At 43.2% G+C, this 18811-nt stretch overlaps 1 long non-coding RNA gene across 1 annotated transcript; it reads right to left on the bottom strand.

The window, feature by feature from the left end:
• Window positions 1–613: 613 nt before the first annotated feature.
• Window positions 614–6066, bottom strand: LOC142065712 (uncharacterized). The gene is made up of 3 exons (XR_012663508.1): window positions 5848–6066; window positions 2309–2535; window positions 614–742 (listed from the first exon to the last, which is right to left on the bottom strand). It is a non-coding gene; the product is annotated as an uncharacterized LOC142065712 (long non-coding RNA).
• Window positions 6067–18811: the final 12745 nt, after the last annotated feature.

The following is an 18811-nucleotide window of genomic DNA, read 5'->3' as shown; positions in this document are numbered from 1 at the left end:
ATGCATAGATCAAAAATAAAGAATAAATCTGCCCCAGGCAAAACTCTGACAATTTTTAGAACCAAGTTCTGTTTCAGAACGGGACGGAACTGCTGCTGGTGGACTCTGGACACCATTCAACAACCAATATGCACCGTATGTTCACATCAGGGCTGCCTTTCTGATAAAGAAAGGAGATCTGGTCTCCTTAATATTTTTGTGTACTGACGGCTGGGCAGAGAGGCTTCTTACACAGCAACCACTGTGCCACAATACCTTGCAGAGTGCATCAAGCCAAACATAGAACATTGGATTTTTGATGTTGGTTTTGCAGGAAGCTACCAGAAATTTGGGAAGGTTGTGGAGGCTGTGACTGTAAACTTAAAGTAGGGCCAGGGCCCAGCAGGTGAACGTCAGGAGCACTGCAGGTCCAGCTGAGCTGCTTTATTTGCAAAGGGATTTACACTCTGTGCACGTTACTAATAATCTCGATAGATTTCAGTTTCTTGTGCACACTATTGCTCACCCTTTATGGAGCCCAAAAGTACCAACAGTGGGTCAGTGAGGGCAAAAAAGGCTCCATATGAAAATGAGACCTTTAGGGGAAAGGGGATCTATACTCCTGTATGGCTTTTCTTGTGCTTCTCCTCTACCCTCAGGGACAGTACCTCTGTAAGAACTCAACACTGAGACGCTGATTGTTTCTGCCTCTCTAATGATCCATCCTCTTCATCTCTCTCCAGCCCTGGTGACCAGAACTCATCTATTCAGAGAAACATTATCACTGTCATTTCTGCTCCAAGACACACAGCGTCACTCATCAACAAGAAGTCAAGGTCACGACACCCCCAAACACGCAACACACAGACTCATCTCTTCTGGTCTCCATGCTGCTGAGAACCTCCCTCCTCACACACGCACTAATGGCACCATTACTGCTCCCCTCCAGATTGTTTAACAGATGCTCTTGATAAATACCAGAGCAGCTGAAAATCTGCAGGAAATGAAGCACGGCTGCCCAGCCGCCACGGTTGCTAGTGAAGGATAGGAGACACTTACAAGGTCTTCGAGATGGGTATTGCACGAGCGAAGGTATTTGGCCTTTTCGCTAGGACTGAAGGGTCTAGAGTCAGGGGGTGGAATGGGCCTGAGCAGTACAAATTTTATAAAGTATTATCAGCTCCCAGGTTCCTGGCAAGGGTGGGTTCTCCTAAAGGAAACGTTATGAACTGTGCCAGGCTGTAGGGCTCCCAGCTGCATCTGTGCAAGCAATGAATTCACTGGAAGCTAGCAAACACAGAATTTACAGTTCGAATAAATATACACAGTGTGTGTGTATATATATGTTTATATTTATGTGTGTGTTTATATTTGAATTTTAGTGTTCTCAAATAGCTATGTAATGTATTTGTGAAGACAAACTGTAAACAATCCATTTGGGGGACAGCAAGCTTGTTACAGTCCTTTTTAGCTAGACAGCCAGAGAAGTTTCCCAGGTGTTCTCTCCACTGATATTGAGTAGTCGCAAGTAATGGATAGATTGAAGCATTAAGATTTTTTTCCCCCTTTTGACTTGCAAAAGTAAGTCAACCTTGCAAAATGCAATGGCCCTGTGAAATCCGTATTTCATCGAGAGAAAAGGTTCTGTTTAAAAGAATGTGCCTCTCTCAAAGCCTCTGCTGACCCCAGAAGTGGTGTATCAAAATACAAGGGGCCTAGTGACTGCAAAGACGTTCCTTGTATGAAATGGAAGAGCGTTCTCTTCCTCTGCTAGTTCCCCTCCTTCCTTTTCTCTTCTTTGTCTGTGCCCCATATTGCTTCACTTATAGGCTAATCTAATCTAGCCTAATCTTTGTAGATTTTTAATGACTTTGTATTTAAACTTCTTCCAACGTACCTAGACAACATGTCTACTGTCTTTTTTATGCAGTTTCTCTCCCAACACACTTACACTTTTCCTCCTTATCCCATTTCTTATTTCCCTGGGCCCATCTGATCTCTCTGACTGTTGGCAAACGCGAGACACCATGTTGCATGAGCAGCGAGGGAGAGGCTGCTGCAGCTGTCAGCTCTCCAGTAGAGAGAGAATAGGGTGTGCAGGGGCGCCTGCACTGCCTGAGCATGGTTGGTGGCCAGGGAGAAAATGGAGCTGTCGGGAGGGTGCAGAGGGGTCTTGCAGAGATGGAGAAGCAGTGTGTAATGGAATGGAAATAGGAGAGGTGAGAGAAAATGAGATGGAAAAACTGAGATGTACGACACGGAGGAATTTAGCTGAAATGAGATTGTCATCGAGTCTGCCAGAACGGGGGTTAGAAGGGAAAAAACAAACCTGCCACCATAATTCCTTTGTCATCATCATCAGCGACTCTTCCAGAGCGTGCATCCCTGCTCCCCTACTACGTACACACGTCTTCTCCACTCCTCTCAACTCTTCAGATGAGATTCTGTCCTTTGTCCTTTCAACTTCCTATTTCACTTCATCTGCTCTCTTTCCCTCTCGTTACTCATATATTCCATTTCCACCCATTTTCTTTCGCAGGTGACATGATCACAGACCTAAACAGCAGCAACAGAACAGAGCAGGGATATTGCAGACACGGCTGGATGTTCATGTATGTATATATACCCACACACATTGTGTGTGTGTGCGTATATATGGACTATGGGCATGAAAATTCATTGCACTGGAGCAAAATCTAGACTTGATGTGACCACGGCCCTGTTTCGTCCTTTCCTGCTACACTCTGGTTTATATCTACACCTTCTCTTTTCCTTGAAGTACAGGAGATTTTTACTGAGTGTACTAAGGATAGGAAGGAGAAAAGAAGAATGAGGAAGGAATGCTAAAGACAGAGAGAGGGAAGAAGAATGGTGAATATTTTGAGAAGGGAAAGGATGAGTTGCTGGGGTAGTAACAGTAGTTAGAAAAGTGAACTTCCATTTTTACAGGAAATTCCTCTTCTGCATTGGAAACAGAAGCCTAGGTTCTCAAACTTTCCCACAAAAGAGAAATTGTGATTTAAAAAAAAAAGATAAAAATCATATGGAGCCATCAAATTGCCATAATGTGAAGCACTCTATGCTACTACAAGCTATTTAAAATTAATGCCTTAATGTAATGTAAAATCCATATAAATTATACTCGAAAAAAACATGGAAACCTAGTGTTTTTCTGTTCTCAAAACAAAACATTTTTTCATTACCAAAATTAAATCGGAAGTCCAAGTAATTCATTTTAAGTATTCTCCATCAAGCATTTCATTGCAATTGACTTGTTCCTGTGAAACCTTGTAAAAAACCCTTTAGCATCCAACAGCAAACTGCTCCTGCTAATAACAGTTAAACAATAGCGAAAAAGTAGTGTTAAAAAAACCCTTTGGCTATCCAAACATGAGTAAAAGGGAACAGACACTGGAGTTCCTGTGGTCTGGACTGGGACCTTGGTAATTGCTTTTGTATTGGAGGCTCTGAAAACCACAGATCAGTGTGTTCTAGCCCATGTCAGGAATATCTTTGAATAACATCCCAGCCTGTAAATTACTCCTGCTAATCCTCTTCAATTCAGCCTTGTTCCTCCTGCTTCTGTGAAATCCTGCAGAAGGATTACCAAATGCCAACAAAATGCAGCCCTCAGACGGCATCAAATGCTACCTTGTGCTGCTAAGTTACACGCTAAGAGAAGTGCACCTTTCCTTTCACTTGGGATGTCTTTGTGCAGGGACCTAGTGAACAATCTGTGCCGCCACTCACTGCCAGGTCTCTGCAAGACCCCTCTGCACCCTCCCAACAGCTCCTTTTTCTCCCTGGCCACCAACCATGCTCAGGCAGGGCAGGCACCCCTGCACACCTTATTCTCTCTCTACTGGAGAGCTGAGAGCTCCAGCAGCCAGGAGGACATGGTATGAGTCGGCTGCTGTTTCACTTCATGGTAATTAACAGCCAGGTTCACTGACTATAAAGTGCAGTTGACTTCCAGTGAGTTCACAGATCCACATGTCCGCCTCCTGTCTAAATTAAATTAGCAAAGCCACTGGGAAAATTATCCTAAAATACTTCATCTTAAAATGCACAAAAATACACTAAAGGCCACAGTCATGTGCTGGAGTGAGTCTTCTGGGTCCAAGGACTACACTCTTCTGGGAATCAGGCCATTAAGTACGGTTTTAAGTGCTTTGCTTTAGGCACTCAGATTTAATTTGTTTTTGTTGTACAATTTACCATGGCACTCCTTATGCATTTACGCTGCCGCCCAGGAGAAGGCGATGTCTCTCAGCCCCGGGTGGCTGCATTCACAGCTCTGAGCCAGCCCCTTTGCAAGGCTCTCCTCTCATTTTTGCAGTCACCAGAGCTCCGGATATAAAGGCATTGTCTGATACATGCAGTGCCTTTGGCTGCTGTCCGCACCCCAGAAAACCCCAGTCCTGTGGCATCGCAGAAAGGCAAGGCGGCATGGTGAGAGCTGGGCAGCCAGTGCCACCACCAGTTGAGGCGGCACAGGCGTCCCCACTACTTTGAGCTATAATAACAGTTTTGTGCACTGAATTTAACCTGTTTCACTCCATTTGCTGCACTGAACAGCTCACATTTTAGTTCACTGCAGGCTGGAGTGGGCAAACCCTCCAGATCTCAGCCGACAGTCATGGGAGAGACAACTGAGAGGGGAGATGTGCTCTCCCCCAAAACTTACTTGGCAGTCCTAAGAGGCAGGCTGCTGCCTTGCAGGTGACCCTGGGCATTGGCTTGTCCCCGAGATAATTTGTTTTTTCCCCTCACGTTGGGCTGCAAGGAGCAGCTGGGCAGGAGCTGTGCGCTCAGCACTGGGAATCCTGCACCGCTGGAAAAATACGCCCCCCCCCGCCCTGCTGGAGTGTCACTGTTTCTTAATTGCTGCCATTGAATCGGTGGCCTTTGCTCCCCACGTTCAGCCTGCTCTGGGGTGGCAGCTCTCCATACAGGGGCTCTGTTTCCCTCTGCCCCGAGGAATCACAGCACGGCTTTGGGATAGGCTTTTGATTGCAATTAATTAGGTTAGTCTGGCCTGATTGCCAGAGTCTAGTGAGCCAAACTCCCTGGATGCAGGACTAAACCCTCAGATGCCATCGTGTTTGGCATTCACACCTCCATCTTGCATTCAGATTTCAGAGAAGCTCATTTTTTTTTCTCAAAACAGGGACTAGTCAAGGATTTTAAAAAAATCTCTCAATGTCTTCTTTTGGTCAGTTTGCAAGTACGAAGACATCTACTGATCCCACTGTTGCTTGATACTGCAAGAGCCTTGAAAATCAATGAGGTTCTTACTGCAAGATACATCCTGTAAAGTGTTCCTGGTCTTTAAGACAAAAAAGGGGACTGTCTTGACAGGATAAACCTGTCAGACATTGTGTTTCCTGAAACAAAAACATCTTTGTATGCAACTGAGTTCACTCTGATAAAGTGGATTTACTAAGAACAGGGGCAGGAGCCCCTGAGCTGACAGGGCTTTGACAACAAACCAACCACAAAACCCACAAACAACAACTTCCCATCATTTTAAAAGCTTCATGGGAGAACCAGGGAGGTCCAATTTGCACTGAGGTGTGTTCTCTTTCGCCTCTGGAGGTAATACCACAAGCTCTTGGTTGGAACGCCCCAGATGGCTCAGCCACGTTCATGTCACAGCCTAGAGAGGCAGTGTAACAAGGAAGAGACTAACATTAACTTCCACCTGTAGAGAAGCTGCAGCCTCAGGACCTGGCCGTAGCAAGGAGCTGTGTTCTAAATAGGGGTGATGCTGTGCATTCTTTATGAGACGGAGGTTTGGTTATGGAGGTAAATCCTCAAATGCTGTAAATCAAAAGCTCTCTTTGGAAGGTAACAGATTGCACGTACCTGTGTCGTGGTGTAGCCGGCAGCTCAGCCCCGCACAGCCGCTCGCTCCCTCCCGCACCGGTACATGGGGGAGGGAATCCGAAGGGTAACGCTCGTGGGTTGGGATAAGAACAACTTAATAATTAAAATTAAAAGAAACAACAACAGAAATGCAATGGAAAGGAGAACAACGAGAGGCGCAAAGCCCCGGGGGAAGGGGAAGGGAGGGGAGAGGGGGAACGAACCGCCCCCGCCGCAGCCGCCCGCGAGCCGCCGCCTGCCCCCCCTCCATATCCTGGTCATGGTGTCACGTGGTATGGAATGAACACGGCCATTGGCCAGTCGGGGCCAGCCGCTCCCGCCATGGCCCCGCCCCTCCCAGCCCCGCGCCACGCGGCAGAGCGCGGGAAGCCGGAAAGGCAGCCGCCCCCCACGGTGAGGAGAATTAACCCCTTCTCAGCCAAAACCAGCACAGCCTGGTCCCGCTCCTGGCCACCAACTGTGTCCTCAGTGCTAAACATCTGTTGATTCTGGACAGAGCAATACCCATTCACTCTACAGCCAACTGGGCTCTTGCTCTCCATAATTTACTGCATTTGTATTTCCTCTTTTGTGTCTGCCTTTTCTCCCACCTCTGCCCACATTCATTTTTCTATTTACATCGTTTTCCATTCTCCCCTTTTTCCTGGCTTTCCACCCTTTTCCCCCACAGTCCTTTGTTCTCCATTTGCCCCTCTCCTCTTCCTTGTAATGACTTCTCTCTCTCACATACCTCCCAGTTTGCTTATGGTTTCTCCTGTATTTTTCCTCCTCCTCCTTTCCTCTACACCTTCCCCAGGTCCCTATTCCCCCTCTTTCATCTCCCCTCCTCCCCTTCCTCTGTGGCTCTTTCCTCCCCGTGCTATGGAGGGATGGTGGATATACCACTGTCGATAGCTGTGATTTCTGCTAACTGCTTGGCCAGGGTCAAGGAGTTTTTTTCATTATCTTTTTATTGCAAACAGCCTCTGCATACAAGAAGCTCCATTAGTAAATATCGATGCACAGCAGGCTGGGTGCACATAGATTACCACGACACATCAAACAGCAGAAATGACAAATAGGCAGCTGAGCGCAGGCAGTAAGAAGAGCTGTGTTAACGTAAGCAAGAAAACAGAGCGAATGCAACAGGGGAAATAATTAAAAACAAATACATTGGCAGCTTCCCACCACTGGAAAGGCAGACGGGAGATGGGGGCTTCCAACACAGGAGTGGAATCTCCCACCGAGAGACTGCTGAAATTCTGAGTATGCCTTAGCATTTCTGCAGCTGCTTCTCTCACTTTGCGGAGCCTTGCAGAGAAGGACTCAGCAAACTGATTTCCAGGCAGAATTTGCTCCTGAACGCAACGCTGTCACAGAAACGTTGGTGCTCTCAGCTAGGGGGTTGAGTGGGACTGTGTTCACACTGGAATCTAGTGGCTTTGACCATTGCCTTTGGTGGGTTTTATGTCCAGGGCATAACCTCCCCTCAGCATGGTCATATATATGTTTTGGTTGAAAATACCACTAGATGCATACTAATATGAAGGGAGCCAAACAGAAAAGAGAGACAAAAGAAAATGCTAAAGAAAATAAGGGAAGATACTAGGAGGAGGGAAGGGAGGCAAGCATTGCAGACAACTGAAGGAGAATGAAAGGAAAAACTGGAGAAGTGGGGAGGCAGAATTAGATGTTAAGGAGAGAGATGCAGAAATCAACAAATGCATGAATACCAGGTAAAAAAGCAACACCCAAGTTTCTCACTGGTGTGTGTTGGTACAGCTCCATCAAACCCTACTGATTTATGTCACCCATGAGTCCAGCCCACTGACTTTCATGGAGCTTTATGGATTGACACCACCTCAGCATCTGGCTCAGGCGCTGTGGGCTGTAGTCCAAACAAGGATACATGATACATAGTATGATTCCTTTCTAGGGCACAACCTCTTTATTGCTCCCAGTTCCCCAGACTATTAGCTAAATATAACTGGCAGGAACTTCTGCTATTGTCAGCAGGTTTCCCATTCCCGTCACCTCTCCAGACCATGTCCTGTGTCAAGCACAATAGCCAGTACTTCAATGTCTGTCCTGAAGTATCAGATTTACTCACCCCTACTTATTCTTCTGTAGACCAGTCTAAAGTTATATTCTAAACTGTTCTGCACATCCCACTTCTATTAACTCTTCCTTACACCTTTTAGCTACATCCAAGTCTTTGAAAACTTACTTCATGAAAAGTCCTATTGTTTCTCACAGAGAGAAAACCTGAGAAATAGGTGAATAAAAGCATAGTAGAAGCTTTTAAGAAGAGAAAATTAAGTGGGTCAAACCCTCCTTGATTTTCTTTAGACCTTGGTCCAGGCCTTCATTTGATCCATGCAATTAATATATTTCTTGGTTTCAGACACTACCAGACAAGTGTTTGGCCTTGTATATTAATCTCAGGAAGTATCATGGAACGGAGCAGAAGCTGAAAGGAGATGGAGCAGGGCATGCAAGACTAGTCTTAAGTAAAGGAAGGAAAGCCCGCTCTCTAAGGTATCTTTATTGCACTGTGTTTGTTTCTGAGGCCTCATGAATAACATCCCTCTTCCCTGTGTGTGGTTTCCTAACTCCCGAGTTCTGCATGACTCATTGCCCCAAGCAGCAATGAATTGTCTGCCAGCTTGCTACTTCTGGAGTATTAACAGAATATTGAAAATCTCATTCCTGATCTCCCTTAAAAACCACTTGGTAAATGGATCTGGCTCACAGAAAGGATGAAAATAACGTGTGCAATAAAAAGGCCCCCAAAAAAGGAGAGGAAAAAAAAAAAGAAATGAAAGAAAAAGATGGGATTTCCAGAGAGTCCTGACTGATCTCCACTTCATTATTGAAAGATTGGACTATTAAAGGGACACAGTAGGCCTGAAGGAATTGTGCGATCATTTGTGCAAATGGTAATTTCAGTGTTCAGTCTATCATATCCATAAACATAATGTGGCTGGGACTGACATGAGTGATAGCAAATCCCTTTCCCAGGAGGCTCCATGCCACTTTGATGCAATGCCTGAGACCGTAGAGAGCTGGAAAGTAAGAGATGTTTCCTCCCTCCCGTGCTCGCTCTATCAGCTGAGCTGATGGGTGAAGCCACTCTGATTACAGCAGCTTTGTGGAATTAAATGGAGGAGCCATAGCACTGACAAAGAAACTGTTCCAATTCCAGGAAAGCTCATCTCTGTCTTGTACTTACTCGCTCACACAACCGAACATGCAAAATCTGCTCAGTAAATAAAGATGTGTTACACTGGCTCAACGCACTACTTTGCTGAAGTGCTAATCCCAAGGGAAATGTATGCCAAGTACTTCCCCTGCTTTACAGATGTGTTGCTTGGCTATATGTGTCCTCACACACTTGTAGGTGGGGGAATACACATCCTAACATCGAGACATCTCTCTTCTGCTCTTTGTGAACTCAGGAGCAAGCAGTGCAAACTGGGATTTTCAGCTCTGTCTAGTAAAGATGAATGCCCTAATCCCATTGACCTTAATCTCAATCTATTTGCAAGAATTGAGCATCCTTTCTCTGCTCTGTGTTCTTACAGTCCTGGACATAATCTGAAGCTGCTGTGTAAACCTGTGATGTATAAATTCACGTCAGCCACTTTCTGGGATTCCTATGGGAACTACAACCTCTGTTAGGGCCAAGTGATATGTCTTCCCTGTGTTATCTCCATCTACCCTTGCTGTACATTTGGCTCAGATGACTAAATCTTTAGGGCCTTGGCCATCCATCTGAGCCAGGACCTGGCCACAGAGCACCAGAGACCTGGCTTGTTTGCCTGTGTTTCCCCAGTTCAGGACTAAGACACAGCAAAGACCAAGTATTCAATGGATGCAGACAGCATGAGGACCACTTTTATCCATGGGCTACCAAACGCAGAAGTGTTCTGTGGAGCTGAATGAAATTACTGGTGGGATTTGCATTTTCAGAGTCCAACTACTACTCTGATGTACACTCAGTGAAGTAACAAGATTAACAAGCCGAAATAAAGCCAAAATGGAGTGCTGTGACATCCAGATATGAGAACTGAAAGCTCTCAGACTGTTGAGACCCCATCAGCAGTATTGTAGATTCACCTTAACGGACTAAAACCCAGTCCTGGATGGGAATGGCCTTGAACTTAGAAAACAATCTTGTTCTGTTTCTGACCCATACAAATGAAGCTTTCGCACAATTTCTGCATTGAGATGAATAAAAACATGCTCTCCCAGCTTTATAAAGGCAAAGGGCAGAAATTTGTGTTTTATATTCATTGGTTCTGGAAAAACCAAAAAATTTTAAATGTCACAACACTACAGATTTATTCATATAGAGCCCAATTTCTTGGATTCTTATTTGTGCAGATTTTTTGAGTTACTTCTTTTCGAAGAAGAGGGGCAACATTGCATCAAATCCTGTGGCATGTTCTGTATTTGGGGCAGTGGTTTACTTGACAAGAGACAGCCTCACTGGATTGCACAAAAAAGAGAAGGGATATGGGCTTTTTTTGTGGAGTTTCTTTGGAAAGACCAAATAATATACTTTGCTCACTGATTCGTCATAGACCTACACTTGACTACCCCACATACCGGGTTCACATTTCACCTTAGTCTCATATTAACATCATAAAGAGTACCTAAGGTATCATCCATTTCTCTGCAAAGGGGTGGACTTCATTATTTTTACTTGGTCAGGCACCATTACCCTTGATTTTTCTATTAGTTCAGTTTGAAAACTTGTCTTCTTTCTTTTTTTGGTTTTGTTTTTCTTTGCATCTTATCTTTCACAAGTTAAGAAACAACAACCAATTAAAAGGAAACATTTTCTTTGTTCAAGGGAATTTGACTGCAGTAGCTAAGGGAGAGATCTGTGAACAGATAAACATGTTTCTCATATCCCAGGATCCCAAAGCATCAGTGGGTTTGAAGACCATGTGCCTATGGTGTTTCTTCCTCACTACGTCTTTGGAAGGTTTATGACTTGCAAAGGCAAATCTTTGTGTCCTGCAACATGGCTTAAAATACAAATGATCTTCATACCTCAGACCTTCCTGCATGTGGTGTTTCTAATGGGGGCCTGGCCTTTCTAGAGCAACCAGAACAAAACACTTATAATTCCTGCCTCAGCCCATGGAGGACATTTAGTGACAAGCAAAGACATGACTCTACCTCTGCCAAGACATCGACCTCATGTCTGAGCTGGTCTGTAGATGATTACAAGTTGTTGTTTGCTGTAAACAACAGCAGGTGGCTTCACCAGAGAGCAGCTACTACGGATAAGAACTTACAATGGGATTTGGATAGATGACTGGTGTAGGCAAAACTCAGAGGATAAACATTTACTTCTGCAGGGCCTCCTGATAGCTCCAGACAAAGCAAATCTCGGAGCAGATACGAATGAGGGACTCAGCACTGAGTCTGATCCAAATAAGAGGACTTTCCTGGGGCAAAATTTCATGCATTCCATGACAAGGACTGCCAGAAATCTCTATCAGCCATGAAACTAGAAAAACAGATTGGGTAGAGAGCGCTGGAGAAAGCTGCAGATCATTAGTCTGCTTTGCCTGATTGCATGTGGTTTCTCCCTTGGCTCAGCAAAACCAGCTCAATTCCTTTCCCTGTTAGACATTGGCCCAAATTACAGAGTTTACATCCAAACTTTACAAAGCATTAATATTTAGATGGTGGGTTATGTTTCCATCTATAATGCCTTTAATTTTATGGGAAAATAACATATATTCTAGTTTAAATGTCCTAGTTTTCAACTGCTTGTCTGGTTTCTCATCTGATTTCCTGCTGGTTCTATTCCACTAGTGTAATTTCCTGACTCGATGGAGTAGTATCTGATCTTTGTCAGAGTCGAGGAGACCAGAATCACCTGATTCACCTGGTGATTCACCAGAATCACCTGGCTTCCAGAGTCAGGGGCACAAAGGACCTGAGCCCAGTGGCTCCTGGGACCTATCTTCTGGTCCAAGAATAAAACTGAGACAGTTCCTATACTTGAAGAGAAAATTCTACCTTTAACTGAATCCCTTGACACAGGAAACCAGGCAGGTTTTTTTGTGGTTTTGTTTTTAAATGTTCAATGGATAGAAACAAAGCTATTCTGGGAGATGAATTTCAGTTCCCAGAGACAAACTCTGCCTCCTTTGTGTAACCCCATGAAAACAAGGACTGGGAACAGGAAATGTTGCTATAAACTACAGTGTCGTTAATGGGTGACTCTGTAATAATCAGGTGTATTTATAAATCAGGAACAACTTTCCCAGCAAGACTACTTTCCATCACCTCCCACTGCATTATTGTTCCCTGCCAAATCTGTCAGCTCACACTTGCATTGTTAATTAAGTGAACCACTCGAGGCAGGTGAACAGTGAGGAAACAACCAGTAATTTTCCCTGTGATCATTTCTCTTTGGGTCTCTGCACTTGGCTGCCTTCTTTCCACATGACCTGCTTTCTCCCCAACACAGAGGTGAGCCTGTGAAATGCACCTGTGGGGAGAAAGGGGCAGCGAATCGGGGGGAGAGAGAGAAAGCAAGAGTGAAAGGACAAAATTTGCAGAAACCCTCACCTGTAGCTTTCAGCATCTCAGGCAGATCTTTTTACTGACTTCAGAGTGAGGAGGGTAGAAATGCTGTAAGTAAAAGGATCAACAGGAAAAAACCACTTCTTTTCCACTTCCCTCCTTCCTTGCCTCTTCAACCCTTCTTCTTCCTTCCTCTGCTTGCTTAGGAAATTGCTGTACGACCAAAATCCACAGGCAGCTTCATCTCCTTCCCCTCTCTCTTGACCTTTTCACAGTTCTAAGCGTTATTTAATGAGCTTAGAAAAATAATGCATCAGTTAATGGCAGAATCCCTGGAAGGGCAGCATTATCAAGTTTCCCTTTCCTCCTCCTCACCCTCACTGGGGGCCTCATCACCTTCAAACCTCCACTTCCAGCTTTCTTTCTTGCGTACTTTAAAATGTCTTCAAATTAGTACCACTTTATAAAATGGAGAAAGAGATCAGTGAGAGGCCTGGAAAGGGGCATTTATATGTTGCACTTTGAAAAACATAGTCACAGAGGTTTGATCTTCTTAAGCTAGTGAGAATGAAAAGTAATTTCTTTAAAATCAGGATATAACAACTGGTTTACATCAGGAGACATACTAATGTAGTCACACTATTATATCTCATAAAAAAGGCCACTCCACACTGTAAAATAGAGAGGTTATAGGATCACCTATTGCCAAAAGATTGGTAGAGCTTCATCCACACTATGAAGAGCTCAGCAATCCACACAAAATTAAGAAAATTTGTTGTAATAAATCTAGATTCAGTTTCAAGGGACTGGAATTCAATAATTCTGCCCCTTCTCCAACAGAGACAAAACCTACTGCCCACAGGCACTATAAGCAACTCATCTTTCTTCCCAAAATTAAACTTCCCATGATTTCCAATGACACCTGAGACCATGTTATAATTTAATGCAGAATCCAGAAGCTGCACACAGTTAAGAAGATAAAACAGAATACTCTTGGCAGCCTAACCCTCCTTTCGAAATATTTTTGGGCCTTAAATGAAAGAAAAAGCTAGCTGTAAGGGTATTTAAAATGATATCAATTTGCAGGACCTTTCAAGAATCAGACTGATCTAAACCAGAATTGAGTCTTCAAATGTATGCATTTGCTCTTGCAGGTAGCCACTCCATGTAATATCATTAAAATAATCATTCTTCATCTAACAATTAATCGGGCCATTCCATTTGTAGATTCACCCACCATACTGTCAGGACCTAACTGAGGAATGAGCAGTAGATACTAGTTTACCTTAGACCTCAGGTCAGTGTAAGGACAGACATCTCCAAGCGGATTCAGTGCACCCAAGATCTGAGTCACACCCTGGAGGAGGCTTTTTACATTAATTATAGGGGAGTCGAGTATGACTAAATCCCTAGGGTAAGTACTTTCATTTAGTGTCTGTAGTTAGGTGGGATGAATTTCAGGTTTTCTCTCCCCTAGAAAGGCTTTGCAGAAGAGCTCTCTCTCCTGCCTTTGAGAAGCCTGCTCATATTTTTCAGCTTGAATTTAATCGTGGCTAGTTGACATTCATTTCTTCTGTGTCAATGTTACCCTTGAGATTAACAAATCATCTCCTTCTCTGGCATTTTGAATCCTTCTGTTCAACTTCTCCACATACCCTTCAACACTACGTTTAGCAATAACAATTGTTTACCTGTCTTAAAAATTCAAGACTTCAGCTCTCCATCCACTTGATTATCCCATCAGTCCTTTCCTGAACCTGCTCTTATCTGAATTAGTCTACACTGGACATGGATGTCTAGAACTGTACATAGACTTACGGATGAATGCGTACCAGACTTTTATAAAAAAATATTTCCATTTCTCTTGCTTTATTAGACACACGTAGCCTGAGGCATCTTAGAATGTGCCTTTTCCTGTTCCATCACATACTGATACCTCAGCAGACTCTTCTAAGCTTGTCTAACATATCCAGGTATTTCCCAGGCTTATAAACATTGTTTTTCCCACACAGATTTCCTAGTTCACTTGTCCAATGCTCATCAGCACTGTGGCACAAGGAAATTCCACTCAATTTATACCAGCTTCTTCTAACATAGTTCAGTGTTTTGTGCTAATTTCCATTATTAATGAATATGTGAAGTTGGATCAGACAAGAAGAATTTTACTAGTAACCTCCCCCCACTGAAACCCTTCCCTTCTTGGAGAAGTTATCTCTTTTTGTAAGACTCTCTGGTCAGATTTCAATTAATTTAGCCTGGCTCTGCCTTAATGAGTATTTCTCATATTGCACGTATCAAATTTTCTAGCTTATTTGGATACAGATCTAAGTTACATCAAATAGATAGAAATTAGTTAACTTCTCAAAGCAAGATACTACGTTACTGTTTCATGGTCTTTTCCCAGAAAAAAAAAAAAGTTGTGATCCACCTTACACTGTTTTAATTATTCTGCCATTCAAAGTTGTTTTGCATACTACAGGTCACACTAATAGACTTACAAAAGTCTTGTTCAAAACATTCTAAAATACATGTGCTCACTATTCCATCATGTAACATCAACCTGCTACTGAACCAACATTCTGTAAGACAGCTCCTTCAGATATCAGAAATGGAGGCAATTTGTTCCTCTCATTATCATCATATCAACCAGTTTGAATTTTACTTCTACCTCAGCTATAGTGATTTAAATGTCCATACGCTCTTTCCCATTCATGTCCTGCCTTTATGCCACGGTCATTATCAACATCTTTACTGAAATTGAAATAAAATTATTCATTTTCTTTTGAGGATGAACAGAGATTACTTTTAAACTTGGTCCCCCCCAGTATTTCTTCTCTCATTATATTCTCCTTATTTCTATGGGTAAGGAATTTCTACTGTTTGTTTTAATTTCCTCTGCAAAGAATTTCCTTTGCGAGGAAATTAAAACCTTGACATTTTGCAATTCGCACTTTATCCCCACAGCTCATCTGAGATGTTGTTCTCATTGCTGATCAGCCCCTTTCTTTATAGGCCTACTCATAACCCAAGTGGGTATCTGGAAACCTTTGATTTTTCTATTGTCACAGGACATTTATCCTTTTGACTTTCTGAATCCACCTAGTTGTCTGATGGTTTTAATCTAGAGAATTACACAATAGATACCCTTTTATCCTAGAATCTCCAGCCATTTCCCTTGAGTTAAGGTAGCCAGTTACATAAAAAAAATTAATAGAGTTATTTCTAGAGTTAAGAGAATGATCTTATTCCTCAGAACTTCCAGGAAGAGGAGGGAAAAAACCAAAAAGACATTTACTCACTCTAATTAGAGGTCCAAGTGCTGCCCAGGGTATTGAATAGGGCTGGAGTGATTTATCCAGCATACCCAGAGGATGGACATTGTAACACAGGTCAAGTTCATCTGAAAAACATGATTTTGAATATTGAGGTCAGATTCACTCCTCTAAAGGGAAGTGAGCAGAAATACTTTTGTCCATGAATTACATAAGTTTAACCAAAATACATTTATAGCATATAGAGCAGAGAATGGCTTTTTTTCCTAGTGTTCTGCACAAAGATGACTTTCACTTTAGCAGATAAAGCCATTTCTTGCCTCTTGGTCTTTAACTGAAATGCACATCTGAAAAACTAGATTTAACTGTAGATATCGGCTGGGAAAAATCCAAGATCTACACTAGATTTTAATTCAGATCCTTATGGATCTGAATTTCCTTTGCTTTTATACTTTCAATATATTTTAAAGTTAGACCATCCAGTGGCCAGTCAGCTCACTGCCCAGGCAAGTCATTTTACTTTACCCTCCAGTACCTCCCATCAGATCTGGTTGTTTGGGAACACAAATGAAACACAGCAGCGACATCACCATTCAGCCTCTCTAATTTTTGTGTTTACTGGGTTCCCCTGTTGACTGCTTGTACCGGATATTTAGAATACGCATTGTCACTCATTCTGTACAATTCCCTTTCTAGTATATGTACTAATACACAGCATCTGGTAGCATATACATAGCTGTTCCACGAAGACTGGGTAGTTTAAGGACTGTCAGATGACTGGGGCTGAATTACCTAGGGATTCCTTCTCCTTGAGTTATTTCACAATGAAATTCTCATCTGCAGGCTGCAAAGGGGAAACGACAGGGAGAAAAGAAACAGCTTCTCCCTGTCTAAACTTTCTGAGGAGCCTGTCGTGCTAAGTACTGGCCTGTCTCCTCTCGTTTGCATTAACAGTGTCTAAATCACTCTTTCAACTCACTGCCTTCCACAGGAGGAGCTGAGGCAGCAGCACAAATGGATCCTTAAGTACAAGCAGCCAGAGCGAGCTATTTCCATATATACTTGGAGGTAGACAGAAAAAAAAAACCAACAACAAATCCCAAGTACTTTTATCTTCATGTTTCCATCTCTTATTTCCATTACTGCAAGCCTAGAACACCCCAGACCTTTATTCTTGTATTAAATACAGTTCAAAATGGCTTTAAAACTGGTCTGAATCTTAATATCAAAAAATAACAACATGGAGAAGAGTTTTGTTTCCACCCACCAGTGACCAGATAATATGATGATGTTTTAGCTGCAACTCTTATAAGCTCCTGGCTTTGGTCTCATAAAGACCAGTGTGAGACTTAAGACCAAGGTCTGAGCATACCTAGAGCTCACCTGGCCCTGAAGATGTTTGCCTCATGAAGCAGCATTCAGGTACACCTATGAGGAGCTGCCTTTGCCCTTACCTTTAGTCCAGCTGGTAGATGAGTGTAAAGAGCAAAAGCTGTGTCCTCCAGGGCTGTCAGCTCAAACACCCCTCACCTATTTCCTATTCACAGAGGAAAAGAAACCCATGAATGGGTATGCAACAGAGCTTTGGGGCTTTAATCTGGCCAATAAGTTGATCCAGCTGGATCCAGACAACAATAAGGCAAAGAAAAGCCAAACTTCACCTCTTGCAGGCTTAGGTGCTCTGAACACCGCTTTGTCTCTGTTGCTGCTGGAAGCTTTCGCTTTGGAGCGTTAGAGTCACCAAAAAGGAGACTAAGGCCACCTATATGCTCTCTTGCTAAAATTGCTTTCATTTAGAACTATTTATCAGCATTTTCACACCATTTTTCAACCACTCTCCTCAGCTCTGTGCAATGCAAATACCTCCAAGTCATCACTGCAGCCTGAAAGAGCCCAGCCTAATAAAATATAACACACAAGACAGGGAAATTAAATTACAACACATTGGCTGTGCTAACCCCAACTTTTTGTTGTGCTTCAAAGGGGGAAGAAAACAGGTAGACAGATTTTCTAGACGTGTATGCAGTCATTTTTGCTGCTGATCTCTCAGAGGCAAAGTGATGGGTAGGTTTTCCCAAGAGTGGGAGAATTTAACTCCTGTGATACGACCCACTACAAAACCTGAAACTTCATGTCAGTCCCTCCTGAGCTTGGTTTTGAGGATTTACATTAGGCAAATTTCACCCTTAAACTCAGCTCAGAGCATTCATAGATTAAATCTGAAACATTTCTTTGATTTGAAGCTGGAATGGTTGAAAATATTTTCAGTCGTAGCACCAGGGCAAGTAGGGAAATTTGCACATCTGCCTTATCAGTCATTACACCAGGTAAGTAAAAGTCACAGGTTCTCTGTGCATATTTCTCCGCATATTTGAAATTAACCCCAGAAAGTTGAAGACCAGGTAGAAGAATTATTCAGTGTTATATCAGCAATATGCATTACCTGCATCTGATCAGCCCTCCAACCATATTCCCTTAGCAACTGGCAGGACACTTACTTTACCATTGCACGCCAGAATACATAAGAGTGTGTAATGAAATTCCAGGGCAGAACTGTGATCCTGGTGCGGTTTCCAAAACAGGCAAAGTCTCCCTTGTGGTACTTTCCTAATTCAGGACCTTCAGTGTGCAGCAAGAACAAAGATGTCTCCCTTACGATATTCCTTTAAAACATAGTACAGTCCTATGGTACAGTTCAAAATTTTTTTTCTCTTTTCTGAATACACTCATACATATGTACGCATACATACATTTTTTTTCTGTCCTTTGAGTAATTATTTTTGTTCCAGCAGAATCAGAACAAGCAGAGCAGCTACAAATATCTCAGAAGCTTTTAGAGAACAGGCAGCAGCCCACACACCAAGCTGCTTGAAGAGAAAAACTTGACATGATGAAATTCAGATGCATCTTCCCAAGAGGGAACTGCAGCCCGGGCAGCCTTCAAGCCAGGGTGAACCAGGGAGCAATGAGGCACTGCGTCTCATGTCATTGACTCTACCGCTTCCAAACCTGCATCTGTAACACCAGACACGGGCGGCTGAGTCCCTCCCCACTTCGCTGCAGTGAAATGGTTCCGTTGGGGGAATATGGGGAAGGGAGACTAATGGGAAAATAGCATTTGGCTTCTAGGATGTGAAAAG

Source organism: Phalacrocorax aristotelis, chromosome 17 (genome assembly GCF_949628215.1).
Source record: "Phalacrocorax aristotelis chromosome 17, bGulAri2.1, whole genome shotgun sequence".
NCBI lineage: Eukaryota > Metazoa > Chordata > Aves > Suliformes > Phalacrocoracidae > Phalacrocorax > Phalacrocorax aristotelis.
Note: the sequence above shows the minus strand (reverse complement) of the source record. Positions and strands in the feature narration are given on the sequence as shown.